This window comes from Oryctolagus cuniculus, chromosome 3, assembly GCF_964237555.1.
Source record: "Oryctolagus cuniculus chromosome 3, mOryCun1.1, whole genome shotgun sequence".
NCBI classification, from domain to species: Eukaryota; Metazoa; Chordata; class Mammalia; order Lagomorpha; family Leporidae; genus Oryctolagus; species Oryctolagus cuniculus.
Genome location: NC_091434.1, coordinates 97,008,240 through 97,023,450, shown reverse-complemented (window position 1 = coordinate 97,023,450; position 15,211 = coordinate 97,008,240).

Sequence of the window (15,211 nt, the reverse complement as noted above, 5' to 3'; positions counted from 1 at the left end):
ACTCAAACACATCTAACCACATAAAATCTGTTTATTGAATACTCAATAGGTTCCAGGAATGTTGCTAAATATAGGGGACTAGTAGTGACAAAATAGGACATTTTATCTGTCTTTTTGGGGGCTATAAGCTCACAGGAAAGGCTGGCATTGAACAAGTGAATAGAAGGGTGATGGGTGTTGCAAAAGACCATGAGAAAGAGCAATAAACATGCATATTTAAATATGTTTCCTTGTCTGGTTGATCAAGGAATGGCTTCTGGTGAAAGCATACTTAAGTAGGAATTTGTAATTTAGTTGATTGGTATTGGGCAGAAGACATTAAAGAAGAAACAGAAACATGAAAAGGAAGCATCACAAAAGGATGGTCAACTAGAGAAAATAAAACAGGATGACTGCACTGTAAATGGGGTACCTGACTGAACCTGAATGATTCCCACCCTGCCTTGTTTCTTGCTTAGCTACTCTTTCCACTTAGATTGGTGTCTGAAATACTGATCTGAATATAAAATAACTTTGAGGGGTAAACAGCAGAGAAATAGAAACCCGAACCAGGGTCTGGTGAGAATCCAAATCAGATGTCAAAATCAGGAGTGTATCAAGGGGTTACTGTGCTGTGACAGGCTACAATGAAAGGTTTAGCAGAGACTCCTTATTGTGAAGTATAGGATAGGAACCACGAGAGCATAAGGAGAACCAACCATTAGTGAGTTAAAGCCTTCCCAGAAAGTGATAGGGAGCAGTGAAAAAGGTTGGTTCAGTGTACTAGTAGTTTAGCTAGACAGGAAGAAGAAACTCTGGGGTTCTATCACACAGTAGGATGACTAAAGAGAGTGAAATATGTTGTATATTGTGCTGTGAAAAATGAGCAAAATAGGAGATATGATGTTGGAGATTTTTATTATGAAGAAATTTTAAGTGTTTGGAGAGATAAATATATTTACCTTGATAGGTCATTACACAGTGTATACATACATTGAAACATCACATAGTAACCTAAAACTATGTGCATTTCCTATGTCTGTTAAATTTTTTAAAATGAAAAGTTCTTAAAAGAGAAATGAACAGACAAATGATAATAACTATTTCTAATCATATTTGCATTGGAATAGAATATTTATATTTAATTTTAAGTTTTAAAATTTATTCTTTTTTTTACACTTTTATTTAATGAATATAAATTTCCAAAGTACAGCTTATGGATTATAATATACAGTATGTTGTATATTATGCATATTATTAAGACCAATGTCCTGATTATATTATGCATATTAATATAGGATATATAATATAAAGTTATTTAGATATAATATGTGTTAAAGTGATATGTTAAGAATAAATTTTACAATGGCTTCCCATTGCATAATATACAATATACTGTATATATAAATAATACAAATATTAGGATGTTGAGCTTGATCTTATAATATAGTTTGGGCATTCCTTTTTCCTCATTCTTTGTTATTTGTTGTTGAAGTATCTGTCCAAGATTTTGCTGTCATATTCAGATTAATATTTATGCTGTACATAAATGGTTGATAATTTGACCAAATTTTCAGTTGATATCCTTGTTCAGCATCAAGGTTAAGCACACCTCATCACTGTGTGCTCATACACTCAGTATCTCCAAATAAACAGAGAGCTGCATGTGGGAGAGCAATGTGGAATGGCTGTTCTCTTCAGGATTATCATTGGTGGAGTCAAGAATGTCGCGTGGGCCAAATGGGAGACACAGAGAAATGGTGTCATCCCAATTATTACCAAGGACACAGAGTTTGTGTAGGCTGGAAAAAGAGTCATATTAAGAAGGGAGAGTGGGCCGGTGCCGCGGCTCACTAGGCTAATCCTCCGCCTAGCGGCGTTGGCACACCGGGTTCTAGTCCCGGTCGGGGCGCCGGATTCTGTCCCAGTTGCCCCTCTTCCAGGCCAGCCCTCTGCTGTGGCCAGGGAGTGCAGTGGAGGATGGCCCAGGTGCTTGGGCCCTGCACCCCATGGGAGACCAGGATAAGCACCTGGCTCCTGGCTCCTGCCTTCGGATCAGCGCGCCGACCGTGGCGGCCATTGGAGGGTGAACCAACGGCAAAGGAAGACCTGTCTCTCTGTCTCTCTCTCTCACTGTCCACTCTGCCTGTCAAAAAATAAAAATTAAAAAAAAAAAGAAAGGAGAGTAAAGTTGTCTGTGTCTAACGCCCATCTCTCACTTTGAACACTCCACAGCAATTTGATGTGTGTGATCTATTTTAGTTTGGCACAAAACTATCCCATATTTGAATATGCTCAACTTCAGTCTTCTGATCAAAAGATTGACACATATACTCAAACACCAAATTTAGCAATAATGCAATATTCACCAGAGCATTTTCACAAACATAAATTTTTTTCATAATGTGAATCAATGTGACCTTGTTGGATCACACCTTAAGGCTATTTTATGAAAATTTTTTATCTGATAGAGAAACAGATATTAAAGAGATAAATTTATTATTTATAATATATTTTAGATTATTTATAATAGATATTAAAGAGATTAAATTCTTTCAAGGAGCAGTAAGAAGAGGTCTAGGCCCCTCAGTGATCCCTGCCTCCTTCTGTGTATGCCCTTTTATAATAAAGTCCCTCTGAGTCTAGGTTAGATCTAGAGACTCATTTTTAACAAAAAAAGTTGTAAAAACAATAGGATATTTCTTATAAGACTAAACATGCAATTACCCACCGATTGTTCTGCTGGGCATTTATCTCAGAGAAATAAGAACTTATGAGCATATGAAACTGTGTGCATAAATATTTATAGCAGCTATAATCATCATCATCGTTATCGTCAAAAACTGGCATTGGACAGATGTCCTTCAGCAGGTGGATGATTAACCAGTGACACATTCCTGCCATGGAATACAACTCACCAATGAACAGGATCAAGCTATTGATTCACACAACATGGATGACTTTCTAGAGAATTATGCAGGGTGAAGAAAATGTCTCCAAAAAGGTGGCCTATTGTGTGGTTCCCTTGTGTCATATTTTTGAAATAACAAATTACAGAGCTAAAAAACAGATTAATGGTTTCCAAGAGTGACAAGCAGAGTGGGACCAAGAGAAAGAAGTGAGTATGATTATAAGAGAGCAACCTGGGAGATAATTGTGTTAATGAAATAATTCAGTATTTTGGCTGGGATGGTGGGCACATGAACTTTCTCTCATGATACAGTTGTCAGGAATTAAATACACATATGGTCAAAACAAAAATGAATCTGGAGAAATAAAAGACTAATGGAATGTATTAATGTAAGTGTCCTGGATGTGCTATTTTACTATAATTTTGCAAGACATGACCACAGTAGAAACTTAGTAAAGTAGATATGAACTCTCTATGAATAATTTCTAACAACTGTGTGTCACTCCATATTGATTACAATAAAAACTAATGGGATGTTGCTTTCAAGATTAGGACATAGGGGCCAGTGTACATCCTATATTGTGGCATAGCATGTTTATCCACTGTTTGTGATGCTGGCATCTCAAGTTGCAGTGCCAGTTTGAGCCCTGGCTGCTCCACTTTTGATCCAGCTCATTGCTCCTATGCCCAGGAAAGCAGTGGAAGATGGCCCATGTGTTTGGGCCCCTAACACCCATTTGGGAGACTTGAAAGGAGTTCCAGGCTCTCAGCTTAGGTCTGGTCCAGCCCTGACCATTGTAGTCATTTGGGTAGTGAACCAGCAGATGGAAAATCTCTTTCTCTCTGAGACTCTGCCTCTCTCTCTGTCATTGTGCCTTTAAAAAGACTATGTTACAAAAAAAAAAAAAGCATTCTCTGTTCTCTTTCTCTCTCTCTCTCTCTCTCCCTCCCTGCCTCCCTCCCTCCCTCCCTCTTGCCACTCACGTGGAAGATCTGGATGGATTTCTACTCTCCTAGCTTCTGTCTGACCCAGCCCTGACTGTTGCAGCCATTTGTGGGAGTGAACCAGTGGATGGAACATTTCTCTCTTTCTCTGTTTAATTCTACCTTTCTTTCTTTCTTTCTTTTTTCTTCTTCTTTTTTTTTTTTTTTTTTGACAGGCAGAGTGGACTGAGAGAGAGAGAGAAAGGTCTTCCTTTTTTGCCGTTGGTTCACCCTCCAATGGCCTCCGCGGCTGGCGCACCGCGCTGATCCAAAGCCAGGAACCAGGTGCTTCTCCTGGTCTGCCATGGGGTGCAGGACCCAAGCACTTGGGCCATCCTCCACTGCACTCCTGGGCCACAGCAGAGAGCTGGCCTGGAAGAGGGGCAACCAGGACAGAATCCAGCGCCCCGACCGGGACTAGAACCTGGTGTGCCAGCGCCGCAAGGCGGAGGATTAGCCTATTGAGCCATGGCGCTGGCTATAATTCTACCTTTCAAATTGATAAATAAATCATTTTAAAAAAATATGCAAAGTATCTAGAAACTGAGCATTTCTCATTCACTCATTCATTTGTTTATTCATACATGGTCTCTTTTGTTTTGTTTGTTTTTTTTTTCCTAGTCATGAATTTGAGCTTGCTACCCATTTATTTAGATTTTAATTACTTTTTGCATAGTGGTCTTATACATCTTTTGTTTTATTTATTTATTTAGCTTTTATTTAATAAATAAAAATTTCTTGCCTTAAGTCATTCTGTGCTTTGAGGTTCTTGGATCTGTCTGCTTTGCAAAGGAATCTAGTTTCTCCCATAGTGGGTATATGTTGCAGTATATGGAATCATGATAGTAATTCAGGAAAGCAGAGTATTCACTGAAGTGTGGCTTTCTAAAGCTGCCCTGTTACATGACTGTCTCAGTAAAGCTGAACTTTCTCTGTACAGCTTAGCCAGAAGGTACTACGATGATCTCAAGACAATAGTTGATTTGGGGTGATAGTGTAGTGATGAAACACATCCATATTACCATTCCTTTAATGAAATAAAGGAAATACGGAAAAGTTTTAATATTACTAAGCATTCTCTGTGCAAATCTTATATTTCTTAATGATCTAAAAGTTGGACTCATCCTCACTAAAAGTACAAATTAAAACCATCTATGTTATGTCTTTATAAATTTATTATAAAAATATTGGGTTTTGGAAAGATTACTTTCATCCTGATGTGTTTTATTTGAAATGTTTTATTTGTGAAGTAGGTAATTGAAGGTTACTCTTGGAGTTCACTGTAATATAAATAGCAATTTTTATTAAAAATAAGCAAATATAAATGCAAAAATGGGATAAATGTTGAGAATAAATGTTTCACAAACATGACAGAATATAATAAAGCTACTTCCAAATACATGCTTTTATCTTATAAGCTAAATGAGAAAGTATCTCAAAAAAACATTTAGCTTTATAAAATAAAATAATGTAGTAAGCAGAAAATCATTTTGTACACATGGAGATTCCCTTATGTTTATGCACATTTATTTATAAATAGATGCAAAAATCCTGTTTCCTAAATTTTCCCTTTGTTGGCCAATTGCAAACCGATCACTTACATTTGTACTTGAGAGTTTAGTGACCAGAAAATTTACAAATGCTGCTGCTGCCAGGGAAACTCAAAGTGCACAAACAGATTGAAGAAAATACTACAGGCAAAAATTAGCCATCATTAGTTACTCCCGCTAATATTGCGGAAAATTGAAATGTCTGCCTCAGTGAGAATTGAAAAATATTTCTCAAGTTTATTTGGAACAACCCAAAAAACTTTATATACACACACACACACACACACATATATACATATATGTATATATATATATAAATACATATAATATATATGTATATTTATATATATAAATGTTGTTATAATCATCCCATGACATCATTATGTTGTTATATTTTGAATCTATATTTTAAAATTCATTTTTACCAATAGATCTAAGATATTTTTGAATATAAAAATCCAAACTTTCAATTTACATTTTATACATATATTTGAAATCACATATGAAAGCAAGAGTTTTATGCCAAAAATATTGGAATTTATTAATAGCCCTATTTCCACAAGTTTTTCATTAATATAATATGATTTTCATATTGATATTCTAGGCCTACTGTTATTAAGTTATCTCACAGTTAAAAATCTTTCTTCTAAACATACCCTTATTATGTCATCATGAAGTTCTTAATCTAGCAGGGTTTTCTTGGCAGGTGCATTGACTGACTTCATAATTACTACTTAAGATTTCGTTGAAAATATGTTAACTGAACACGTACTATGTTCAATGTGTTATTTCAAGTGTTACAAAGAATTCAGAAAGAAGTAAGTGTGAGTATATTATCTGATAAGAGAGACATATTTATATTAAATATGATGTTTTAAATATTCTAATAGAGGTAGATACATGTGTATTATGTTAAGAAAACAATTATTATCTGTTGCTGCATGCATTTCCTTATTTAAATAGGCTTTGTTTTTTGCTTTTTAATGACCTTTCTCTGCTTTCGAGTTCTTCTTTGTTTTTTAAGATTTATTTATTTATTTGAAAGAGTTACACAGAGAGAGGAGAGGCAGAGAGAGAGAGAGAGAGGTCTTCCATCCAATGGTTCACTCCCCAGATGGCCTCAATGGCCGGAGCTGTGCCGATCTGAAGCCAGGAGCCAGGAGCTTCTTCTGGGTCTCCCACGTGGGTGCAGGGGCCCAAGGACTTGGGCCATCTTCTACTGCTTTCCTGGGCCATACAGAGAGCTGGACAGGAAGTGGAGCAGCTGGGTCTCGAACTGGCACCCATATGGGATGCTGGCGCTTCAGCCCAGGGTGTTAACCCACTGCGCCACAGCACCGGACCCATAAATAAATCTTTTATTTTTTATTTTTTTAAAAAGACTTGGGCCATCTTCCACTGCCTTCCCAGGCCATAGCAGAGAGCTGGATGGGAAGTGGAGCAGCCGGGACTCAAACCCGTGCCTGTATGGGATGCCAGCATTGCACTCCGGGGCTTTAACCTACTGTCCCGTGGCACCAGCCCTTAAATATTTTTTTAAAGATTTTTATTTATTTATTTGACAGGTAGAGTTACAGACAGTGAGAGAGAGAGAGAGAGAGAGAGAGAGAGAGAGAAACAGACAGACAGAAAGGTCTTCCTTCCATTGGTTCACTCCTCAAATGGCCACTAAAGGAACTGCACTGATCCAGAGCCAGGAACCAGGAGCTGCCTCCGGGTCTCCCATGCGGGTGCAGGGGTCCAAGAACTTGGGCTATTTTCTACTGCTATCCCAAGCCACAGCAGAGAGCTGGACTGGAAGAGGAGCAACCAGGACTAGAACTGGAGCCCATATGGGATGCCGGCACTGCAGGTGGAGGATTAACCTAGTGCACGACGGTGCCGGCCCCTGGTTTTGAGTTTTTACTCTTGCTCCATATTTCAGAAAGAAAGGATTGGTAGGAAGTAGAATATGTGAGGTATAAAGATCTTTAAAATATATACTTAGATGTGTATGTGTTTAATATTGTTGTGGGGAGACTGTAGTTGTTTTCTCCTATGTATTGCTTTAGTTGGTTCCTCCTATATATTGCTTTTTTTCCTTTCCTTTCTGTACCACTAATGACTACATACTATTATTGATATTTTTAATGCTCATGCTTACAGATGACCTTACTGTCAATATTTCTGTCAAGTGCATTTTCCTAACACCTGTTATAAAATGCTACAGGCTTCCATGCACATGTGACACCATATTGGAATGATCCAGTTCATTTGACATAATGCAAATAGGTAGAGTACATGCTGCCTAACATATTTAAGCAGCATTATATTTTGATCAAGGGAGACTTTGGGAAGATTTTGGATGGCAGAACATATAAAGATTCTTTCAGAGTGATTATTATTAAAACCAACCATCCAAAGAGATGCTGTTGAAAAACAAGCTCTTCTTGGTTAAAGATAATGCTGAGCAATACAATAAAAGAGATACAAGATGTATAATTAAATTAGAGTTTTCATGAAGCCATCACATGCATATCTATACGGGAATAGACACATTATTTTTAATGTTTGACAGTTTTTAGTTGATTCTAAGTCTTTCCTGAAAGATATTTGAATTTAATTTTTTCTTAAATAGATTAAAATGGGAAAATGGGAGATAGTCTGCTGGAATTTTCATCTTTAAAACATGTCATATATGTTGAGAAACCATGTAACATTTAGCACCACAAGTTGGGGACTGAGAAAAAGCCCAATCTGCCATTGATTTTTACACTGTTGTTGTGGAACATTGTCAGTATAACACAGAACACACACACACAAAATTTAAGGTTAACTAAAAGACTTCATTTATTCCATAAAAATGTTTACAGGTTACGCTGCACAGTCTTTGTGCTTGATTTCTTGATTCATAACTGATTAAAATCCAATCAGACACACACACACATGCATACACGCATGTATAGATACACAGAGATGTATTCACATCAACTAGCAATTTCTTTCCCCAGATCAGGAATAATGCGGAAGTCAAAAGGAGGACACAGTTACTTGAGAATGAAAAGTTAAAAACAAAACAAAATCTGCAAAGTTACAGCATTTTTTCTTTCCTTTTAGGAATGAAATTGCAGATCCACTTTTCTTAAGAATGATGAGAAGGGCTGGTGCTGTGGTTTGGAGGATTAAGCCACCACCTGAAGTGTTGGCATCCTGTATGGGCTCTGGTTGGGATTCTGGCTGCTCCACTTCAAATCCAGTTCTCTGCTAATGCACCTGAAAAAGCAGCAGAGGATGACAAAACTACTTGGGCCCCTGCACCTATATGGGAGACCCAAAGAGAGCTCCTGGCTCCTGGATTTGGCTTGGTTCAGCCCAGCTGTTGCAGCTGTTTGGGGAGTGAACCAGTGGATGGAAGACCTCTTACTATGTCACTCCCTCTCTGTCTCTGTAACTAAATAAAAGTAAAAATTAAAATTAAAATTAAAAATAAAAATAAAAATTTCTCTGTAACTAAAATAAAATTAAAATAAGAGCAATGAGTGTACAGGACACAGATGTGATTTCCTGGTGCATAGGAACAGGTGCAAAAGACAAGAGAGCCCTATCCAAGGGGCAGGCACTGAGTGTCAGATTGACGGGCATTTGAATGCTGATTTTGTTGGAAGCCATGAAGTAAGTATTTAGCACAATATCAATGATATTGTAAGATAATGATCATCATCCTTAATAAAGACCATATGACTAATATCTACTTCACCATAAACGTTTCCTAAATGCAAACCCATGGTTCCTTCCCTTCTGTAAAAATGAGTGAAATATTTATTCCATTTTGATATAGTAAGTTAGCTTTGTATAGAGCTAGATTTTATTAATTTTTCTTCTGGAATAACCTGGATTTTATTTTGTCTTCCTGAAATATATGCCTGCCATTTAAAATAAGTTGGTTTCAATTGCTAATTGAAAAATAAAATGTAGAAAATCTACTGCTGATAGTTTTATAAATATTTCCACCTCCACAACACATTATTTAAATTATAAGTTTTTTATGTTAAGAACTTTTTTGTTTGCAGAGTTCAAATCAAATAGATGCATCCTCTGGTCTGCTTTAATAAAAACCAGGAGGAAAAGTAAGCTAGGCATCAGAAGCAATGTAAAGATAGGTGGCAGGACAATTAATGGCTGCTTTGCACAGTGATCTGCAATCAAGGAGACCCAACAGGCCAGTCCACTGCATTGGTTTATATTGGAAAGCCAGGGATTCAGCAGAAGTCAGCTTATGAAGAGCCCTGGCATCTCTGCCAGCCAAGAGTTGGGTCACTGGAAATGGAACTGCCCTGGAGTCGAGGACTTCAGGTCAGAGCCTCCGACCTTGCTGGCTCCAAGCTGAAAAGCCCTTCAGTTGGCCCAGCTCTCAAAGTAACCACAGCTGCTGAGGGGACGGCCAAGAAGAGTTAGCAACCTTGCAGGCAGAACTGTAAATTTCCTGTTAGAGATGCCACCTGCCTTCACCTGGCCAGCTCTCCTCCCAGGCCAGCTAGGTTGAAAGTCAACAGGGTGCCTTCCCCAAGGGGTTCACACCTCCCTTAGGTTGTACCCCATGTGAAGAGATAGATAGGTCTGGGCCTTAAGACTGGTAAGGCCTTAAAGCCCACCAGATTATTATCAGGCCCCTTCTGTAAGTGGCCTCCTAATTGGAAAACTTATTTGTGGCTTAGACAGCACCTTTCTTAGGTCCTCCAATAATGACTCTACCCTTTGTTCTAGACCCTGTCTTGCCCACTTGGGGTCTCATTCCCTTGTAATCATAGCCTTCACTCTAACTTCAATGGCTCTACTCCTGACCTGTGTGCATTGATAGTCCTCTCCCCTACTTACTGTTGTATGATTGTTCAGGATTTTCTCCACAGACAAACCCCTCTACTTGCAAAGACAAGCAGTCCTTTCTTCTAGTCTTGGTTGGGATCAGCTTTAAACTACATCCATCAAACAGTCTTCACAAGGATCCAGAGACCCCCCCCCCCCTCATTTCCTCTGCGCTATAAAATCCTCTCATTACTTGGTTAATGCCACTCAGAATTATTGGTTGCTATTCTCACCCTGTCTTTTATACTACTATGTCTAATTGTTTACAGGAGGTGATAATGAAATGAACCAAGGCCTTCAGCAACCAGGCAGTCAACCAAATGCCACTACAGGGATATACTCAGCTCCCCACCCAGGAGACAGTGGCTTGAGACATCACCCCATGCTGTACCAGGTCAGCAGGAAGCAGCTATAAAAAATAGATCATCGTCCCTTAACCTCTCCTGGATTTTTGCACCGATGTAATCCCACACAATGCCTGCTTTATAAAAAAAAAAAAAAAAAAAAAACAAAACAAACAAACAAAAGGGAGGAATGTTAGTAAAATGGCGCAGTCTATGTGGCTTCATCTATGCCTCACTCACCATATTAGGCCCTGGTCTGCAGGCTTCGATCCTAAGCCCCATGGCCCAACCACCTGTGTTAGCTCTACCCCCACCCTAATGGGATTCGCTGCTCCTACTTCCCTGCCCATCTCCCAGCAAAGTTTTAAGAGGACCTGTTCCTGAACACATGGCTCTCTCTCCCTCTCTCCATCTCTCTCTCTTACACTCTCCTTCTCTCTCTCTTTTTCTTTCTTTGCCCCTTCCCTCCCGGATGTCGGGTTTTCCCCACCAATAAACCCTTTCCTTTACTCCAGTGCTGGGTGTGTTTTGTGGCGGCCTTACAATTGGCGGGGGGGAGCTGGCTCAGGAATGGAACAGCCGAGACACAAAGAGCATCCATATTGGATGCTGATGTCACAGGCAGCAGCTTTGCTTGCTACATCACAATTCTGGCCCAAAAAGGATATTTTCTTAATTGCCCTTAGAAAGTTTTACCAAGGGTGGTGTTTGGCTTATCAGTTAAGACACCTGTGTACTAGAGTGCTCGGGTTCAGTTCCTGGCTCTTGATCCTGACACCAGTTTCCTGCTAATTCAGACCCTGGGAGGCAGCAGTGATGGCTCACATAATCGGGTTCCTGCCACCCACATAGGAGACCTGGATTGGGAAGTGAACCAGTTGGTGAGAGCTCTTTTTCTCTGTCTTTCAAAAATGGTGCCCCAATTTCCATGCGGAGCTGCAGAGTTCCTTCATTGAAAGGGAAATAAAAGAGAGGGACCAGAGGAGAAAGAGGCTCTTCCACGGCTGTGTCGCATCTAACCACTTCTGGGGTCTCCTGGCTTCTCTCTGCCATGGTCTCAGTTTACCGGCCACACTCTTAAAAGCAACACCCTGCATATGGATGTGGAGGCATTGAGAAATCAAATATTCTGGGGCTGGCATTGTGGCATAGTGGGTGAAGCTGTGGCCTGTGATGCTGGAGTCCCATCTGTGTGCCAGTTCACATCCCAGCTGCTCCATTTCTTTTTATTTTAACTTTTATTTAATGAATATAAATTTCAAAGTATAGCTTATGGATTACAATGGTCCCCGCCCCCATAACTTCCCTCCCACCTGCAACACTCCCCTCTCCCTCTCCTCTTCCATTCACATCAAGATTCCTTTTCAATTATCTTTATATACAGAAGATCAATTTAGCATATATTAAGTAAAGCTTTCAACAGTTTGCACCCACACAGATACACAAAGTGTAAAATACTGCTTGAGTACTAGTTATAGCATTAAATCACAATGTACAGCACATTTAGGACAGAGATCCTACATGAGGAGTAAGTGCACAGTGACTCCTGTTGTTGACTTAACAGATTGACACTCTTGTTTATGGCGTTAGTAATCACCCTAGGCTCTTGTCATGAGTTGCCAAGGTTATGGAAGCCTTTTGAGTTCTCCATTTCTGATCCAGCTCCCTGCTAATGGTCTGGGAAAAGCAGCAGAAGATGATTCAAGTGCTTGTGCCCCTGCCACCCACATGGGAGACCCAGATGAAACTCCTGGCTTTGGCCTGGCCCAGCACTGGCCATTGTGGCCATCTGGGGAATGAACCAACAGATGGAAGATCCTCCCTCTCTGTTTCTCCCTTCCTGTGTTCTCTGACTTTAAAAATAAAGAAATAAATCTTAAATTAAAAAAAAAGGAAAATCAAACCAAGTAGATGGTCAATATGTGTTTGCTTTAAAAGAATTTCCTGTTAACTTTGTCTTGTCATCAATTATCTGGAAAAGAGAAAACAGCATTCACTGGAAATGTACAACACCACTGCAATATGACAGCTCCCATAGCATGGTTAGTTCTTTAGTCTCTAAGACTTAGTAAAAATGCAAGCATAAATATAATGCACATCAAATAACAAATTGAGTAGGAAGGAACATAAATAATATTGGATTCATAAGCTGCACTGCTATAGTTGTTTATACAGAGGGCTTAGTTTTGATTAGGTAGCACGGGGTGATGCAAATGGCATAACAAATCTCTATTAATTGGGAAAGATTTCCCAAAGGATGCAGATTTTAAATTCCCGTCTAAAGGAGTTGAATCAGACAGAATGTTAGGGAAGGGACTCTTTTCACATACAATAGTTGGTTTCCATAAAATGGCAAGAAAAAATTGGGAGTGTGGGAGAGGAAATGTACTTTGGGGGTTTAGTGGCAGATCCCGTAGTCCATATCCAAGGTTACTCTGTACATGAAGTTAGAGTCTGGGATGTTGGATTACTACTGTGATGACGACATTGTTTAAGGGAAGTAGTGTGAAATGGGAAACCCAATGAAATGATGATAAGATGGGCAAGGGCTGTGGTAATGATGGTTTTGATAATGTTGATAATATATAAATATATATGCATGTTGATAGATACATATTAGTTTGTATAGTTCTTTCACATGATTTTTGTTTTCACTTTTCACACACTGTGCTTAAAGGCAATTATAAGACTTTGGAAAGATAAACAAATGTGAATCGAATTATATCAAAGTTTCAGAAATGCGGAATAGAGAGGGGAGCAGAATCCTGATTTTCTCACATCCAGTCCAAAGCTCTTTTGGAGAGAAAGTAGTAGTACTTGATAATGAGGTAGCTGGTTAAAGTGACTTTTCCAAGGTTCGTGATTCATTTTTCCTGGATAATGTCATTAGCAGCCAGTGGAGGCCTTGCTCTCTTTCAGGCTTCTTGATATTTCAAATTTGTCTATTTAGAAATCTGACGAGGAGGAAACAAAGGGTAACTTAATTATTCTGTGGAAGAAAAATCCCTGGAAATTGTCAAATTTTTCACTTCATGGAGTTCATTTGCTGCCTCTTAGAATAAGGACTATCAAAAATTTGCATATTGTGTGAGTTTTCATCAAGGAAAGCCTCTTAAATGACAACCTAATTTTATTATTAAGGGTTGATGCCAGTAGGAAGTTTCTCTGAGTGAAGACTGGAGAATCAGATCTGAACTCCTGAGTGCAGATAACATAATTGGAGATTTTAGCCACCAACAGGCAGGGAAATATCACTGGTTTCAGAGTCCTAAATATGTCACCATTTCATGTAACTTAATAAATGTGCCTTGAACTGTAGTTAAATATATAGTCACTTGAGATGAGTCTATATAAAACTTCATTGGGTATGACAGAGGAGAGATTGTCACTAAAAATATGCTAATGAAAGCTCTGATCCAGAGCATTTTTATTCTTACTTCATGATATTATCATCAAAATATGATAAGTATATTAGACCCATCCATTAAAGAGAATGAATTTCTTACAGATTAGAATGGTTGTGTGGAGATTTGTTGTGGTCTAGTGTATGAATTTGAGCTATACCAGTTGACATATTTAGTGTAGTGAGAATAGCACATGTTTTGTAGGCTTTTATATGCAGTTCCATTCCTCATTTTCCATTGATAGTTAAACTATTAAAGAAACAGTTTACACTAACAAATTTAAAAAATGTCATCTCCAATCCACAGCACATATAAAATGCTTTGGTTCTAACTACCATCCAAACGGCTAGGAGTTAAGTTTAATTTGATACTTGGTAGAGGAAGTCCATATTAAGGGCTATCTCCCATTATTCAAACCTTTAGTTCAGTAAATATCATCTGAACTTTCTGGAAGATACTGTTGGTAATGATGCCCGGATGCAAAAAACCCATCTAGTCAATCACACATTTACTAACTGATCTTACGGCACGTGAAAGATGCTTTGTATGGGCTTATCTTCAAAAGCCTAAAACTGAGGCTGACTTATTCACCACTGAACAACAAAAAATATTGCTAAAGCATTTCTTGCAAATCCTGAATTTAACAGAGTGTATTGTTCATCATAAAAGATCATTGTTCTAGTTTTTCCCTAAGTTGTGTATGCTTGAGGATACTTGTGCTCACACATACAGACCTTCTGTTGTCTGCTATGAGTTTAATACTATGCAATCCTCTGGGAACCTTCTTTTTATCATGACATAATCAGTTGATAATTCATATTTCAGTTCATTGGATTCTAACACCTACATTTTGCTGATTGCAAAGCAGTATTCCAGAGAAACAGAAAGACAGGGATATAGAATCAAGTTGAACAACAACAACAACAAAAAAATTCAAAAATAAATGACATAAATTACAGTATTTCTATCTCACTGATATTGTTTAAAGATATGACTCAGAGGTGCTTGCATATCCTTATGCACAAAGCCGTTTATTTCATAGCAAAGTATGAGCTACAGCTGATTTTTCAAGTTGGTTTTTTATTTCCCCTAGACATTTAACAAAACCTGGTCACAAATAAGCTTTGGAGGAGAATATTTTTCTTATTGGTGATTTAGATTGGATCTGAGGAAACAAAGGGTAATTTATAACTTTAA